This window comes from Coccinella septempunctata, chromosome 2 (assembly GCF_907165205.1).
Source record: "Coccinella septempunctata chromosome 2, icCocSept1.1, whole genome shotgun sequence".
In the NCBI taxonomy this organism is placed as follows: domain Eukaryota; kingdom Metazoa; phylum Arthropoda; class Insecta; order Coleoptera; family Coccinellidae; genus Coccinella; species Coccinella septempunctata.
The window spans coordinates 15,205,164-15,223,185 of record NC_058190.1 but is presented as its reverse complement, the minus strand read 5'-3'; the positions used below and the strand labels follow the sequence as shown (position 1 = coordinate 15,223,185).

Sequence of the window (18,022 nt, the reverse complement as noted above, 5' to 3'; positions counted from 1 at the left end):
TACCCCCCGGGTATCCACACCAGCAGGGTACGTTAATGACAGTAGGGGTGGAACTCAAACTCGGGTATAAGACGGATGCAGACGGAGACTGAAGTTCCAATGATATAAAAAAACGGAGTGTCGTCTTACCTATCGGTTTGGCCACTTGCACTCGCAAAACAGAAATAATCGCCCAAGCACGGTGAATAAGAAAAACAAAAAAAAAGAAAACTGGAATTCTATTCGTTAAAAAAAACTAAAAGAAATCTTCTGATTAATATTGGCGGAAGGCACTAGTCGTAGGCAAGTTCTCTTTACAGGCGAAAAACTAAGTGACAGCAGGTTAACGTGAACACTCGGTGAATCAATCGTAAGTGAAGTGACCTGCGGGAGGACATCTGATTTTATACCCACAGGGGGGGTGCGGAAATCAGATGTGCCCTGACAGTCGAAATTCGGTAAAATATGCGTCGATGAAGACGTCTTAATTTCGACTTATTTGTGCTAGCGAACAAAAAAAACTCGGTTATCTTCCAATTCAGGATGTTTTATACGGTGCGACATCGTTTTTAGGAAATGAAAACGGAATAAAAACGGTGCGGAATGTTTACAATTCCGAACGATGTCGGATTCCTGAATTGGAAATTCGAAAAGATTTCTCGGAAAATTAATTCAAAACAAAATTACTTAAAAATGAAAACTAAAATAATTATTCTAAAATGAGGGGGTAGGTTTGAAAACTACCCTCTCGTTTCAACTTCATCAGAACTCCATCAAGTAGTTTGTGTTGCTGATAGTTCTACACCGTTAAAGCTACAGCAGGACCACTTGGAAACCATCGAACAATCTGCAGAAAGTAAAATGCAGAAACTGATTGGCAAACCTTTGCATGGAAGGTACCAGAACGAGGTCAACCATGATTACGTCGACATATCTGCGTCGAACTACTGGTTGACCTCCGGAAGGTTGTTTCCTGAGACAGAGGGCTTCATGCTCGCCATCCAGGATCAGGTGATTCCGACAAGGAACTACGTGAAATATATCGCCAAGGATGCCTCAGTAGCGGATGATAGCTGTCGTTATGGCTTGCGACACATGAAACTATCCAGCACATCACCGGGGGATGTCAGAAGTTCGCGGGCACGCAGTACAAAAATAGACATAATGCCGTTGCCAAGATTCTTCACCAAGAATTGGCACTAAGCACCAACTTCTAAGTTCGAAAAAGGTTCCTTATTACAATTACCATCCGGATGCTGTATTGGAAAATGAACATCACAAGCTCTACTGGGATCGCACGGTTTTCACAGACCGGAAAATAACCAACAATAGACCAGACCTCATATTGCTCAATAAGGATGAGGACAGAGCACTATTCATCGATGTGGCGATTCCCAATAATAACAATCTTCTAGATAGGCACACTGAAAAAATTTCAAAGTACAGAGATCTCGAGGAGCAAACCAGGAGATAGTGGAAGCTGAAAGATGTCAAGACCATTCCTATTGCCATATCATCTACAGGCCTGATACCGAAGAAACTACTAGAGAACTTGAGGAAACTCAGCTGGACGAAAATATCTATAGAGTCATGTAGAAGGCGGTACTGCTCGGAACGGCGAGAACTGTACGCAGGTATATGGGAAATTCAGAGGAACACCGTCTGCTCCGACAGGAAGTGCGGGTGGAGCAGGAATCCAACCGTCGGCAGACAGCCGAGGAGCGACCCAGACCCGACCACCACCACGAGCCCGAAAACCTGGAAAGGGCTCCAACAGAGCTTAATCCTTTTGATATCTGAGATATCTGGGATGAGTGAATTTTCCTCTGGAGAGGAGTGTGAAAGCTGCAAGGCTTAAGTTATAATAATAATCGTGGATTGGCGACTTCCTAAATACGTGTGAGAGTAAAGGTAAAATTTATTCCTCTTATATAAATCGTAGCAATTTTCCTCTTATCCCATGGTTCTCTAAAATAGATAAACCCAGACGGTTCATTGTCACTGTCTTACGACTTAAGTCAGGACACTGCCTCACCCCTGCCCACTTAAATAGGATAGGGTTGAGGGAGTCTCCTGACTGTGATTGCGGAGATTTGGGCGATATCCCCCACATTATTCTATCTTGCAAAAAACATTAAGATAGAACTAAGCTTTTGTATACGAAACTATCCAATAAAGGCTTACCTCTGCCGATATATATGATAATATCCCGAACCCTGTTATTCCATTACGCTTGCTACCAAGTATGAGACAGCTTCATTTGAGTTCCTCAAGAGATAAAAGTAACATAATTATATGATTTTAAGTGCTTGATACTGGAATGTCGGCACAAGGATAGATGCAAGAAGATCAAATCACTAAAAGCTGACCTGATCCTGGGATTGTGACGCAAAACTCCTGCGCCCTCGGGACTCTGGATCTGAACAGTTTATCGGAATATCACGGATCTTGGGTACATAGTCTTAAGGCTGAGCCCATATTCAGGCATCCTCAAGTAGAGGGTCGCTATTCGAAGAAGAGCCTGTTTGAGAAAGAGAAGAAGAAGAATAACCAATATTCATGGGGTGAGATCGCTTTTTCTTGTAATCTTATTGTTCCCTTGGCCGGCCTGGCGAGAATTGTTTATGTTGTTTTGCTTTATATTTGTATTGTTATTTTGTCATCTAGTTTATATTTCATATTTATTATTGTATAGTGACGTAATTTTATCTATTTTTATCTTTATTGCTACACCAATTGTATGATCCATGCCGTTGTTTATAAATTGGTTTTTGTTTTTAGCCTGATGAAGGAGCTAAATGCTCAGAAACGTTGCCATTGAATAAATTGTATACAACTGTTCCTTGTAACTGATATTCCCCACCATTGAATTGGGTAGGTTTCCGTTTCTCTGTCTGATGTCGATACGATGTATTTATACATCATACCCGCTACTGACATGGAATAAAAGGAGCCGGCAATTCATAGCATTTCGTTGACGAATGAGTTTTGTTGCTCTGGCGAGGTCAAATAAGACCGAAACCATGGTCAGCATCTACTCTTTGTCGACGAAAATTTCTGGTAATACTTCGAGATATGATAGTTTGTTAGTTCGATTTAGATCGTAACATTCGTTGATTTAATCATCTGCGGATGTTATGCATCTGAATTAATTTGTTTATTATTTACCTGCCTTACTAGGAAGGCGTGATCCATTTCTTGTTTACTGACAGTAATATTAATCTTAGTCGTTGATTATTGAACTATATTTTCATGGACTATTCAATTTTGGAGCTCCAAAATGGGAAGCGTGGAAAAGAACTCATTACGCCGTAACTACCATTTTGGAACTATAAGATCAAAAATTATACAGTAGAAAGATGGGAAACGAGGCGACTAAAGCGATTTGAGCGCCATCTGTGTGTCAAGCGTGTTTTTAAGACGTTAGGACTGGTTAAAATATTAATTCGAGTGTCATTTGCAGAAACATAGATTTCGGACGTCCATTTTGATCAAAGAGGTTTTGAATGTTTTGATTCTCGTGCCGCTTTTTGTTTATCTAGCTCGTTTTAGTTGCTGATTATTGAATTTTTTGTCGTATTTCTTGGTGAAAACAACAAAATATTGTTCGAAAATTATTGAATGGTGAAGAACTGTGGATCAAACAATAAAATGGATTTTTCGAGATTAATTTTTTCACTCAACTAAGGATGATGAAAGCCTAAGTATTAAAACTCGTAACATGTTAATCGGTCATAAATTGGTTCTAATTTTCAGTGCTCCGAAGTGGTTAAAATTCTCAAGGCGTTAAGACAATGACATCAGCAAACACTACTGACTACACCATGTGCAGTGAAAATTTTTCTGTAGGTCAGTTGAGAACTGTTCATCCACGTGAATTGTTGTATGCAGAAAGCATCCCTTGCATGAACGCCGTATTAAGGGGAAATTATGACCTTTATAGGTCCATTCACTGATTCTCTACGTTACTTTTTCAATATATTCAGCAGAGGTTTTATTGATTTCGATTTGGGAACCGAGTGACTTTCAAATTGTTGTTTGGAAAGTCAAAGTTTCATGGAACCTGCTGTGAGTGTTTTGTTCATTCATTAATCAATTCGTATATTGTATCATAAAGAGACCATTTCATGAGGAAATCATAAAAAAGCACCATACAGGTCTTGTACATCTCTGCAAGGTGGTTCTGAAAATTCTATAAATAATAACTACATATGTAAGTAATTGGAATATGTATACTATGATGGTGTATTGAATATTGGTTCATGTTAATCTCTGATATATGTATATTTTACAAATTCAACTGAGGTTATTAATTCAAAACAGCCCATTGCACAGAAATAACATCTTCAACGTATAGCAGATCACCATATATTTTCGTGTCCTAGTCAAAGCTTTATTCGTTGTCCATAATTAGAAATTTTTGTATATTTGTTTTAAATTGCAAATAAAAATATAGCACATCAAACAGCGTTTTTCATTGATATCAATTGATTCCAAACAATGTTTAGATGAAAACTGACATCCTCATCACAAAACAAAACCATTCGTTTGTTTTGTCGCTCAGGATGTTTGTTTTCTGATGGAAACAAAGTCAATATTTAAATTTAATACAAGGATACTAGAATTCAAATTTCGTTCGCCACAATTGGAAATAGAAAACTGTTATTAAAAAGTTTTTCTGTATTGACATCGCCATCTCATTGTCAAGCGTGTTTTCACTGACCAAAATGTAGTCGGTTTTTAGTTCTAGAGATATGAGGGCGTGTCCTATCTTTCTACTCTATAATCTTTGGTTATAATGAAATCGTTCCCTTCAAACCAAAGATTATAGAGTAGAAAGATGGGAAACGAGGCGACTAAAGCGATTTGAGCGCCATCTGTGTGTCACGCGTTTTTTTAAGACGCTGGGACTGGTTAAAATATTAATTTGAGTGCCATTTGCAGAAATATATGAAATTTTTTAAGATTTCAGACGTCAATTTTGATCGAAGAGGTTTTGCTTCTCATTCCGCTTTTTGTTTATCTGGCTCAACCCCTTCCAACTTGTATAGGCAGAAATGCAACCGCTTTAGTTCGCCCTTCAGTCGGTGCGATTACTTTGGGGCGCTAGAGTCGAGTCGTGTTACTATAGAAATCAAAAATAATATCTTTGATAGAAATCCTACATAGATTTTCAATGCATGAAATACTGTTCTGATGACAGATTTATTTTGGCGAAGTTTTTCCAAGAAATGTTCTTATTTCTTCAATAATTTGTTTGACTAGTTTCCAGGCCCGGATCTACGATTTTTTCTGACCGGGGCAAAAATTCATGATGGCGCCCCCTCCCCTTCTAAGGTTCGTAGGAAAAATCTAATTGCATATTCGTCATCGCTTTCAACCCGAGTTAGTTTTTTCACTAGTTCCAGGTGGTATAGATTATGCAATTAGATTTTTCCTAAGATAAGTACTTTGGGAAAAAAATCACTCTTATTTTTTTCCCATTGTTCCATCAAAACATATTTTTTCTCATTATTCCTTTAAAAGTTATTCTTTTCCCAAAATACTCCCAAAAATTGCATATTCGTAATCTACGACCTCGAATTAGTAAAAAAAATGACTCGGGTTGCAATCGTGCGAAAAATAAAAAAGTTTGTATTTACAAGAATGTCGTTTACAACCCGCCCTCGTCTATCGTTTTTACCCGCGCTTCATGAACGAAATTATTCCGAACAAAAATTTATTTTTTTAGCTACATATGTCGACCCGGATCATTTTACATATTAATTCAAGGTCGTAGATCACGAATATGCAATTAGATTTTTGGAGGATCAGTATTTTGAGGAATAAATCACTTTTAGTGCAAAATTTCGGAAATATTGGTCAACTTTGAAGAGCTGTAGCAGCTAGAAAAAAGGCACTAGTCATATGCTGTTTTTTTTTTGTGATGAATTGGTTCTTTGCGAATATAAAAAACCACACTTCATTCATCCATCACGAACAGTTCAGATTTTATGAATTTTTCCGCGAAGGTCCAAAATTTCCATCGACCATAACTTGAAAAATGGTTTTTTTTTGAATATCTGTTTGCATATTCGTGTTCTACGCCCTCGAATTAGTGTACAGAATGAATTCGGTTTTGATCGGAGACCAAAAATATTCTTCAAAAAATCGCCCACTCTGTATATATTTCATTTTGTGAAAACATTTTAAAACACTCCATTTCGTGAAACTTTTGTATAAAACAATTATTTTTTGTACCTCTCTTAGTAACAAAGTTAAAGGGGGGCTCAAATTATGGTGAAAAACTCGGTACCTACATCTATGGAAAATTTGAAAAAATTTCAATCTCACTGATTTCCACCAAAATTGGTGTTTTTACTAAGGCATAGATTACGAATATGCAAATAGAATTATGCTGAAAGGATTAGTTTTTAAGTTATGGTCTATGGAAAATCGGAAATTTTGGCCCTTAGTTCCAGATGAGAAGGCGATGAGTCGACAGGCAAAGAAATTACTGCTGGACGCAGTGTGAACATATCAGATCTTTCAACCTTTTTCACCCAAGTGTGGCGGTCATTCGTAGATGACTGAATAATATGCAGTTAATTGATCCCTCATTGATTTTAAAGATTTTAGGCATAGTGATGGTTTATCATGTGTCCATTCTACACTTTCCATTTTAGCACTAGGAAATTAATTTTTTACGAGAAAATCAAAAGTAAAAAAATTTTAACCTCTGGTTGATTTTGGCGCCCCCTTGAGCTGGCGCCCGGGGCAAGCGCCCCGCTTGCCCCCCCCTAGATCCGGGCCTGCTAGTTTCTTGCTTTACTGGTAAGTGATTGGTTTTTTGATAATTATGTTTGTGTAATCATGAAGCTTGGAATTTGTCTGCTCACCGATGGCTTGAGAAAGTATAAGTTCTTCAAAGAAAAATTGTATTTTAACACGTTTGAAGGCCAGCGGTTCGATGAGACCGCTGTCTCCAAAATCACTCCAACTCTATTGTGGCTATTCTTTAAACCTAAGCCGCTTGGCCACAAGGAGTGCTTTTTGGGTTGTCGAAAAAGTTGGAAAATATGATTCTATATCATATTCGTTCAAAAAAATAATACCATTGAGTTTGAATACGACCGAGTGGAATACTCAAAGTTCATACAAAACCAAGCGTTATTCTTATGAAAATCCTACTAATTTGTTATGAAGTACAATTTTGCAACTGAGTACCTACTTATTTATGGATGTATTTTCAGTATTTGAAAACTCAACATTCCTTCAACAAATTTTTCTCGAAAATGGTTTACCAGAAGAAACAGAGAGTTTACCGGAGAGAAGACTTCGAATATTCAGTCAACAGGAGCAATTACAAGAATACCTATATTTCATTTCTGGTTTAATGTCTGGTTATGTCGTTATATTCCTAACCAATATCATTTTCTGCAGAACAACTCCTTAGAGATATGGTTTAAGGGTCAATAAAAATTCCGCTCCTTCCTAAACTTCTCTTATTTTATTTTCCAATAATTTGTTCTTGAATAATTTTACAATCACGATTCATTTTTCAATCAACAAATTTGTCATCAATTTATCGGTACCTAATGTAGTATCTTTAGTTTTGTTGCAAACGAATGAAATAGTTTCATTTGTGAATTACAAGTAAGACGACGCAAAGTCTACTGGGGTTCAAAATTTCAAATCGAATGAATAGGTTTTGGGAACTGAATACAATAGATCACTCGGCTTGGAAAATGCAAAAACGCTTACGACGAGAACGGACAGTTATACCTCCACTGCATGGAGCAAACGGAATGGTATATACGAGACTTGAGAAAGCCGAAGCACTGGCCGACTCAATTGAGAGAGAACCCAAAATAAATTACAGAAATGATGATGACAATGAAGATCTAGAAGAAGAAGTGGAGGCAAACGAAGAACTGATGATGGAACCACCGGAAACCGAAATCATTCCAAAACCGGCTTCACCAACAGAGATCAAAGAGATCATAATGAAATTGAAAAACAGGAAAGCGCCGGGAGAAGATAGGATAACGAATTATATGTTGAAGAAATTGCCGAGAAAAGGAATAGCAGCCTTGACGAATATAACAAACGGAGTGATGAGGACCGAATACTACCCAAAGAGATGGAAAACTGCAGAAATGATAGTTTTCAACAAGCCTGGAAAGGAACGGAAATTTCCTCAAAATTATAGACCAATCAGCCTACTATCAGCACTAGGAAAAATCGTCGAGAGGGTTATCGCTAAAAGGCTGAATGAGGAAACAGAAATGTTGAAGATAATTCCACCCGAACAATTTGGATTTCGACGAGAACATTCGACTGAACTCCAATTACTACGGCTCATAGAATACGTCACCGAAGGAATGCAGACCAAACAGGCCACAGGATTGGTTCTGATGGATATCGAGAGAGCTTTTGATAGAGTATGGCACGAAGGCCTAATCTACAAGATGAAAAAAGCAGGATATTCGACCAAGCTATGCAAGATTATAAGGAACTATCTAAGGAATAGAAACTTTTATGTGAAAATAGATGGAGCAACCTCTCAAACCAGACAATTGGAAGCGGGAGTGCCTCAAGGATCGGTACTTGGACCTCTGCTTTACGTAATATTGTAAAATAAAAGCGTGTGTTTTTGATATTTTCTGTATTTTAATCCCAACTTAACAATTATTCTTCGTATATCAACATTTTACAATCTTCATTTCTCGTACAACTTCATGCTTATCGTCCTATTCAACTTACTGACTAACCGAACAATTTAACCACAGAAAAGTGACATATGAGGCGAAGTGTTGCCAACACTATAAATGTAAACTCAACACGCCTCCTTACATTTATATTACTAAAACTAAACAATATTACATTTCTAATATCCCTCATACAAAAATTTTATTTTAAATTAAGCATCTGTCTAAACTTAAAGAATTTTCTACTTCCTAAAGATTTAGTGAATATATCAGCAATGTTATTTTCAGATTCAATTTTTATAACATCAATTTTCCTATCTTTAACATTTTCATTGATAAAATGGTAATGGATTTCTATATGCTTTGAGCTTTTCGTGAAGTTTCCAAATCTAGCAATAGCTACAGCTCCAGAGTTATCTTCATAAATATTTACAGGTTTATAAATTTTAACAAAAACGTCATTTATCAAGGAAATGAGAAAAATTATCTCTGTTACTGCCTCTGATAAGGCTATATACTCGGCAAATGTAGAAGATTTTGTCACAGTATTCTGTTTCTTGGATTTCCAAAATATAACATTTTCAAATGCTCTAATAACAAAGCCAGTAGTTGACTTTCTATCAAAAATGTCGCCTGCCCAGTCGGCATCAACAAAACAGTCCAATATATCAGAGTGATTATTTTTATAGTATTCTAATTTCAGATCTCTAGTCAAATATAAGTACTTAAGAACTCTCAAAGCATATCTGAAGTGTGTTTCATTGTAACAGTTCTGAAATCTACTGAGGTAACTTACACTAAAAGATACATCTGGTCTGGTGCCAACACTGATATACAAAAGAGCACCTATTAGATTTCTGAAGTTTACATTTTCATTTCTCAATTCACATTTTTCCAATTTTAAATTTGTTTCCATAGGAGTCTTAAACAATTTGGAGTTTTCTATATTATAGCGTTTGGCCAAAGATACAATGTAAGATTTCTGACTCAAAGTCAAAATGTTATTACCTTTAAATTCATAATCTATTTCAATACCAATATAATTTCTGACTTTACCCATATCTTTCATTTTGAATTTTCCTAATAAATTCTGCTTTATATCAGCAATTACTTGAATGTCATCAGAGCAAATCAATAAGTCATCAACAAATAATAGAATATAGACAAGCAAGTTATTCTCTTCTCTTATGTAAAGACAAAAATCGTATTTACATCTACGAAAACCTATGGTCATTAAATAATTATTAAAGCACTCATACCATGCTCGAGGACTTTCTTTCAACCCATACAGAGTTTTGTTTAATTTATAAACTTTATCACTATTGTCTTTGTAACCATCTGGTTGTTGAACATAAACTTCTGACGTAATTTTACTATTTAAGAATGCCGTCTCTACGTCCATTTGGTGAATGTGAAAAGAGTTTTGACAGCAATATGACAAAAGTAATTTTAAAGTGGGCATTTTAGCAACAGGTGAATAAATATCGTCTAAACATTCAGTTTGTTGAAAGCCCTTAACTACTAACCTAGCTTTATATTCGTTGTTGCTCTTCTTTCTATATATCCATCTGACATCAATTATCTTTTTGTCTTCAGGGGGTTTCCTCACAAGAGTCCATGTGTTGTTTTTCACAAGATTGTTCATCTCTTGATCCATTGCCAACATCCATCTTGCAGAATCATTGGATGCCATCGCCTCCTGGAAGTTTTCTGGAATTAAAGCATCAGTATAATTAACATTAATGCAATAATAATTAAATTCCTCATCGAAACGAGAAGGAGGTTGTATTGGTCTTCCAAATTTCGATGTCTTTCTTTCATCATCTTGCACCACTGAGTCTTCTTTTACAACTTCTTCATTGTTATCTTCTGGGTGTTCAGTCATATCGCCTTGTTTGTCTTCATTTTCCATATTGTCGAAACCACACAGTGTCACATCATCTTCTACTACATCGCAGTGTCTGGCAACCAATACTTTGTTGTTTATTAGCACTCTATATCCCACATCTGTATATCCAAGTAAAATTCCAACCTCTGCTTTTTTGGCCCATTTTGACTTTCTTTTCTCTTCAGGAATTCTTACACACTCCTTACTACCATAAATTTTTAAGTTTTCTATTGAAGGTTTCTTCTTGAAGAATATTTCAAATGGTGTTTTTCTTTCGATTGTATTTGTCAAGATTCGATTTTTAATATATGCAGCCGATTTAATTACTTCGGGCCAATACTTCCTTTCCACTCTAGCCTCTGATAGAAGACATCTTCCCATATCCATTAGAGATCTGTTGTATCTTTCGGCTGTACCATTCAACTCATGCACATATGCTGGGCAAGGTTTGATCATTCCCAGCGAGCACAAACATCCCTGGGATGTTTTGGGATGTTTCGAAAATGTTGGCATGAGGATGTTTCTTTGAAACGTAATATGCACTTCCCAAAGAGGTCTCCAAAGGCTATTGGAAATCTTTATTTGTTCTGATCTGTGCCATCTGTGGCATTTCTTCGTCTACCTACTGAGAGGTACTGTTGAAAATAATGTTAACGTGTGGATATCTTCTCTTGGCGTCGCATAGTTTGCCTTGGGAGGTTTATTCCAAATAAACAATATACAATTCACCTATTTCATTTTGCCGCCATTTCCACTTTCTTCGTAGTTTGGACTGTGGACTGTTCGGAGTTGAAAGTTGATTGGTGATTTGTATAATATTAACTACTTCTGTGTTGGTTTTGATTGTGAATTTAGGATCGATCTCTTCATAGTAACCGAATACAATTAATAAGTAAGTATTACATGAACTAAATGTATAGTATAATGTCCAGAAACATACATATAACCTCAAAAGAATCCACGCTGCGTGGTTAATATTATTTGTGTATTTGGGACTAGGTATAAGAGATCATTGTATTTTGGTTGGAATAATCGAATGGTATATGGAAGGTTATTATAATTATTCAAGAAATAACTTAAAAAAGTTTAAAGCCATATCATCGAGGATTTCAAATATTTCGATAATCTATCTCTGCCGTTGATAATTCCCAGAATATTTTGTAAGATTACTCTTCCGACGATGATAATAATAATCATTCATCACTTGTGAATCACAAAATAATTCAAATTGTCCCAGAAAAGTTCTTGTTTTTGAGAACTCCTTTAAATTGTTGTATTGTATCTTTAAATACCAGTACAAATAATTAAATAAATAAAATCGTTTCGCAAATCAACCTGGTCAGGAGCTATACAACTCAAATCTTCCAGATCCTTTCATGCAGCTATTTTCTCTGTTATTTTAATTGGAAAAAATCATCTTTACCTTCATATATTTTGTGAATTAATTGTTTGAATTGTTTTTATTTTGTAGATGTGATCCATAAAAAATTCCAAATCACTAGGAAAGTATTCGAACTCTATGCCAAAGATTGGTTTAGGCATATTAGGCAGAGGAGGAGGGACGATAAAATGAAGGGAAAATAAATTTTTCATAAATTTTTTTTCATTTTCCCTTTCGGTACATCTAAAATTATAATCAGTTTGTTTTCTATTATTTCTGTTTTTTTTTATGTTAAATGTGATATTTCTTTTTGGTCATTTATGTTTGTTTTATTGAATGTGATATATTTTTTTGTTTATTCTCCCTTTCTGTAGTATAATATTTATCAATTGTTTTTTGTTGTTCAATTTTTTATGTGAAATGTGATTTCTTTTTCTTTTGTACCTGTTGAAGTATCATTAAAATATTTCTATTCTTATATAGTATTCTGTATTTCATTTAAAAACTTTGTAGTTCATTCAAAATTGAATGTGGTATCCTCAAACATTCAAATGAAAGAAAAAAGGCCTCACAAAAGAATTTCATATAAAGTCTTACAAACAGCGATTTCGTGTGCGCAAAGCGCTTTAGAAATATTCTATTGTGTACATGAAAAGACTATCAAAAAAACTTCTGAGTAGTTCTTTTTGTGACATCCCAGGTACATCCATATAATAGCCGCCTGCGGCGGACATTGGCTGTTCTATAAAAGTTCTATTCATGTATAAACAGAACATCGCAGTGGATGTTCAATGTCTCGAAATCTCTTACTTTTAACATCTCTGAGATGTTTTTGTGCTCGCTGGGTTATTCCTTTTTCTCTTGCAAATTGAATAACTCGGGCATTGATGTATTCTTTTCCGTTGTCACATCTAAGTTCTTTCACCATTCTACCAGTTAAATTTTGGATTTCATTGATGTATTGCATAAAACATCCATAAACCTCATCTTTAGTCTTAATGCAATAGACTTTAACTAATTTGCTGTAGTCATCTATGAAGGTCAAGAAATATTTCTCCCCATTATTGCCTGCTGTTTGCTGTGGTCCGTTCAAATCAGAATGCACAATCTCCAAAATTTCAGTAGCTCTTCTTCGATTATTCTTAAAAGGTAGGTTATGCATCTTATTTTCAATACACGTTACACATCGTAGATATTCGGACTCTAAACTTTTGGGTAGTCCATTTAATGATTCATTTTGGCACATTTTCTCTAAATAATTGAAATTGATATGACCCAATGTCCTGTGAAGTTTTTCTTTTAGAGACATATTGACTTTACTGAGCATCATTTGAACATTTTCTGTGTTAACATAGCTTATCATCTTATACAGCCTTTCATCTTTAATTGCAACAGCTATCAGAGTATTATTCGGATTATAAATCTTAGAAAACATTCCTTTTGAAACAACAGAATTTCTTTCAGTGATTTTAGAATGACTCAACAAGTTTGCTTTCATATTTTTCACATAGAAAACATTTGTCAACTTTACCTCAGATTTTTGTCCATGAACCAAAAAATAAGTTGTTATATCACCAACCTTTGTAGCTTCTAGAATTCTTCCATCTCCAACCTTCACTCGGATAGGCCTCTCCAATATTTTATAAGAGTCAAAATATTCATCGGTGTCGATGATATGGTCAGTACTTCCACTATCAAGTAACCAGTTGATTTGGCCTTTCTTTGGTATATCATCTTCACTGAAAGTACATGAATTCATTGACACAGAAGTTTGGAAAACGTTACCTCTATAGTCTCGGCTTCCACCTTCACAATAATTCCCCTGTCCTCGCGAACTCTTATTACCAAATCTATGTCCTCGGTATCTTGAAACATGACCACGGCTTGGATTAACATTGCGACAATCTTTTCTCATGTGGCCAGGCTTTCCACAGCCGAAACATTTAAAAGTGTTCAGTACTGTACCCTTTGTCTGCGTCTTGAAAACGTTACTCCTTTCATTTAAATTTTCATTAGAGTTTTCCTCGGCATGTTTCAATTTGATTCTGCTCTTCAGGTAATCGACTGTTTTTTCTTTCTCTGGTAGGACGTCTATTAAATCGCCAATATAACTGTAATGCTGTGGCAAAGATTTCAACATGTAGTTAAGTTTTTCCTGCTCAGTAATAATTGCTCCTGCTTGCTTCAGCTCATTTATTGACTTTTCAAAGTCGTCGAAAAATAAATTTGGATCTGAATAGTTCTTCAACTTGACTCTTTCCAGGTTATGTCGACATACAAGTTGTAATGCAGTTGATTTTTTCCGATACATTTCATCGAATTTACTTATTATTTCATAAGAAGATTTGAGTTCACTAATGTACTCCAGCTGTTTATTACTGATTGCTCCATAAATGTAATTGGTTGCTTGTATATCCCTTTCCTCCCATTTAGTGTCATCTGTGCTTAGTTTAGCTCTCGTTACCACATCGATACATTTCTTGAATTGCAGGAATTTGAACATCCTTATTTTCCAACTGTTATAATCAGTTCCATCAAATATTGAAATGATAATTTCCGTATTCCGTGCGGCCATCATCACGTGCTCGGATTGTAACCTTTATCTATTTTCACTTTTCCACAACTTAGTAATCGGCGCAACCACGCTCTGCTACCATGTAAAATAAAAGCGTGTGTTTTTGATATTTTCTGTATTTTAATCCCAACTTAACAATTATTCTTCGTATATCAACATTTTACAATCTTCATTTCTCGTACAACTTCATGCTTATCGTCCTATTCAACTTACTGACTAACCGAACAATTTAACAACAGAAAAGTGACATATGAGGAGAAGTGTTGCCAACAATATAAATGTAAACTCAACAAATATACGTCTATGATATCCCGAAGAATGCTAGAAATATGCTCACCTTGTACGCAGATGACACAGGAATAGCGTTCAGACATCGACGCCCAGAGATCATACACCGGAGACTGCAGGAAGCCATAGATGAATTACTCAAATGGTGCATCAAATGGAAAATACAAATCAATGGAAGAAAGACTCAAGCAATATTACTGCAAAAGAGAAGATTTAGGATGGAAGAAAACCTTGAAGTTGATGGAGAAGAGGTTGAATGGAAAAATGAAGCAACATACCTAGGAGTGACGCTTGACAGAGGACTTACATGGAAAAACCACATCAAATGTGCAGTTGATAAAACAAAAGCCGCAATGAGTAAACTTTATCCACTCATAGGCAGAAGAAGTCATATGAATAAGAACATCAAGTTGACGATGATTAAAACAATTGCGCGACCACAACTCACATATGGATCGGCGGCATGGGGCTTCGCAGCCAAGACCCACATCAAGAAAATACAGGCCACTGAGAATAAACTCCTTAGAATGGCGATGGACGTACCCTGGTTTGTTAGGAACAAACAAATCTACAAGAACTTGGAATGGGAACCAGTTACAGAATTTATGAAGAGAAAGGCGGAAAGGATATTCGACAAAGCCAAACAACATACAAATGAGGAACTACGAAGATTAGTCGACTACGATCCAACGGAAGAAGCTAGAAGGTCAAGAACCTACCACCGAAGACCCAGAGATCAGTTAAGGATTTAAATGTAACCAAAGAAGAGCTTAACCTATAAAAGCTATAGGCAGCATACAAATATCAACACGACTATGATCGTGTGAGAGTCCAGAAACCATAAGAGTCAACTGGTTAATAGGCAAAATGCCCGGAACCTATGAAGAAGCAGTTAAGGGTTTTTAGTGGGTCTCGAGCTCAGAGAGTGAGAATCCCCACACTGTTCCCCCTCAGGAGAGGGTGTGTTCGTCTGTTTGCAGATTTTCCCCCTGCTACACCAAAAAAAAAAAAAAAAAAGGTTTTGGCCTGCCACCTACGACCGATGCCGCAGAGCAGTAGTTCCGATTTCCGTCGGTGCGATTTTGGAGCAGCGCTGTTGTAGTGCCTAGAAATCATAGATTACAAACAGTGTCAATAAATTTAGTACGGGAGTCGGACTTCTTCTCGTTTGGTATTTCTATGTCTGGCTCGTTCTAGTTGCTGATTTTTGAATTTTTTTTGTCTTATTTCTTGGTGAAAACATCAAAATTTTGAAGAATGATCACGCCTAAACGGGGAGGCAATGAATAAAATAATGAGGATAAATTCAGATGCATACCACCCGACGATATGAATATCGACAAGTGTTACGATCTGAATTGAGCTAGCCAATTTGTCATCGTCAAGGCCCCCAAATGGAGTACGCTCCACCGAAGAAAAGCAGATGCTGACCATGCTTTTCGGCCTCATTTGGCCTCATCAGAGCAACATAGCATTTTTCCACGGTGGAGAACGTTTGGAATTGATGGAACTTTATTCAATGTTGTCATGTTCTAGTGGGTATTATTTACCCACAGCGCCATCCAACATGAAACGGTATCCGATTCAATCCCCCCCAGATAGAAATCAAGACGAAGACAATAGCATATGTCCCATATTTTCCCTAATTCAGTACGCCGATTCGCCTTTGCGAACGTCGGACGTATGATGAACTGAGAAGTCTGAGACGCGCTCGGTTCGCGGCAGAGTACGATGCCAGCGGTACAATAATGAAGAATGATCACGCCTAAACGGGGAGGCAATGAATAAAATAATGAGGATAAATTCAGATGCATACCACCCGACGATATGAATATCGACAAGTGTTACGATCTGAATTGAGCTAGCCAATTTGTCATCGTCAAGGCCCCCAAATGGAGTACGCTCCACCGAAGAAAAGCAGATGCTGACCATGGTTTCGGCCTCATTTGGCCTCATCAGAGCAACATAGCATTTTTCCACGGTGGAGAACGTTTGGAATTGATGGAACTTTATTCAATGTTGTCATGTTCTAGTGGGTATTATTTACCCACAGCGCCATCCAACATGAAACGGTATCCGATTCAATCCCCCCCAGATAGAAATCAAGACGAAGACAATAGCATATGTCCCATATTTTCCCTAATTCAGTACGCCGATTCGCCTTTGCGAACGTCGGACGTATGATGAACTGAGAAGTCTGAGACGCGCTCGGTTCGCGGCAGAGTACGATGCCAGCGGTACAATAATGAAGAATGATCACGCCTAAACGGGGAGGCAATGAATAAAATAATGAGGATAAATTCAGATGCATACCACCCGACGATATGAATATCGACAAGTGTTACGATCTGAATTGAGCTAGCCAATTTGTCATCGTCAAGGCCCCCAAATGGAGTACGCTCCACCGAAGAAAAGCAGATGCTGACCATGGTTTCGGCCTCATTTGGCCTCATCAGAGCAACATAGCATTTTTCCACGGTGGAGAACGTTTGGAATTGATGGAACTTTATTCAATGTTGTCATGTTCTAGTGGGTATTATTTACCCACAGCGCCATCCAACATGAAACGGTATCCGATTCAATCCCCCCAGATAGAAACCAAGACGAAGACAATAGCATATGTCCCATATTTTTATATATTGAATCGGATACCGTTTCATGTTGGATGGCGCTGTGGGTAAATAATACCCACTAGAACATGACAACATTGAATAAAGTTCCATCAATTCCAAACGTTCTCCACCGTGGAAAAATGCTATGTTGCTCTGATGAGGCCAAGATCATACTTCACAGGATCATTTCTGTAGTATATCTCAAGATCATACTTCACAGGATCATTTCTGTAGTATATCAAGATCATACTTCACAAGATCATTTCTGTAGTGTATCATATCGTGTTTGTGTTAGTGCATGTGTTAGTAAAGTGAGCAAACGTCTCCATAGTGTGTGATAAAAAGTGTCTCTAAAAAATGAGTACTCCAAATTTCAAGAGAAAGAAAATTCGTCTTCACGATGAAGACGACCCAAATCATTCCCATCCCGGAGGAACGCCAACCCCTATGGAAATTGCCCAGCCAAAAATAAAATTAAAGAACCGCTTTGATGCCTTGTCCAATGAAACTACTGTCCCGGAAATCGATACAAACTCCACTAAACCAAAACTGAGACCACCTCCGATAGTTGCCCACGGAATCTTCGAAAAACACAGAGAAACGGTGGAA

General features: G+C 36.8%; 1 protein-coding gene and 1 pseudogene across 2 annotated transcripts in view; one reads left to right on the top strand and one right to left on the bottom strand.

The window, feature by feature from the left end:
• Positions 1-18,022, bottom strand: part of LOC123308802 (disintegrin and metalloproteinase domain-containing protein 10-like) — a 145,062-nt gene that overhangs the window by 118,020 nt on the left and 9,020 nt on the right. The gene's annotated exons all lie outside the window — the stretch shown is intronic.
• Positions 17,578-17,657, top strand: LOC123308833 (annotated as a pseudogene).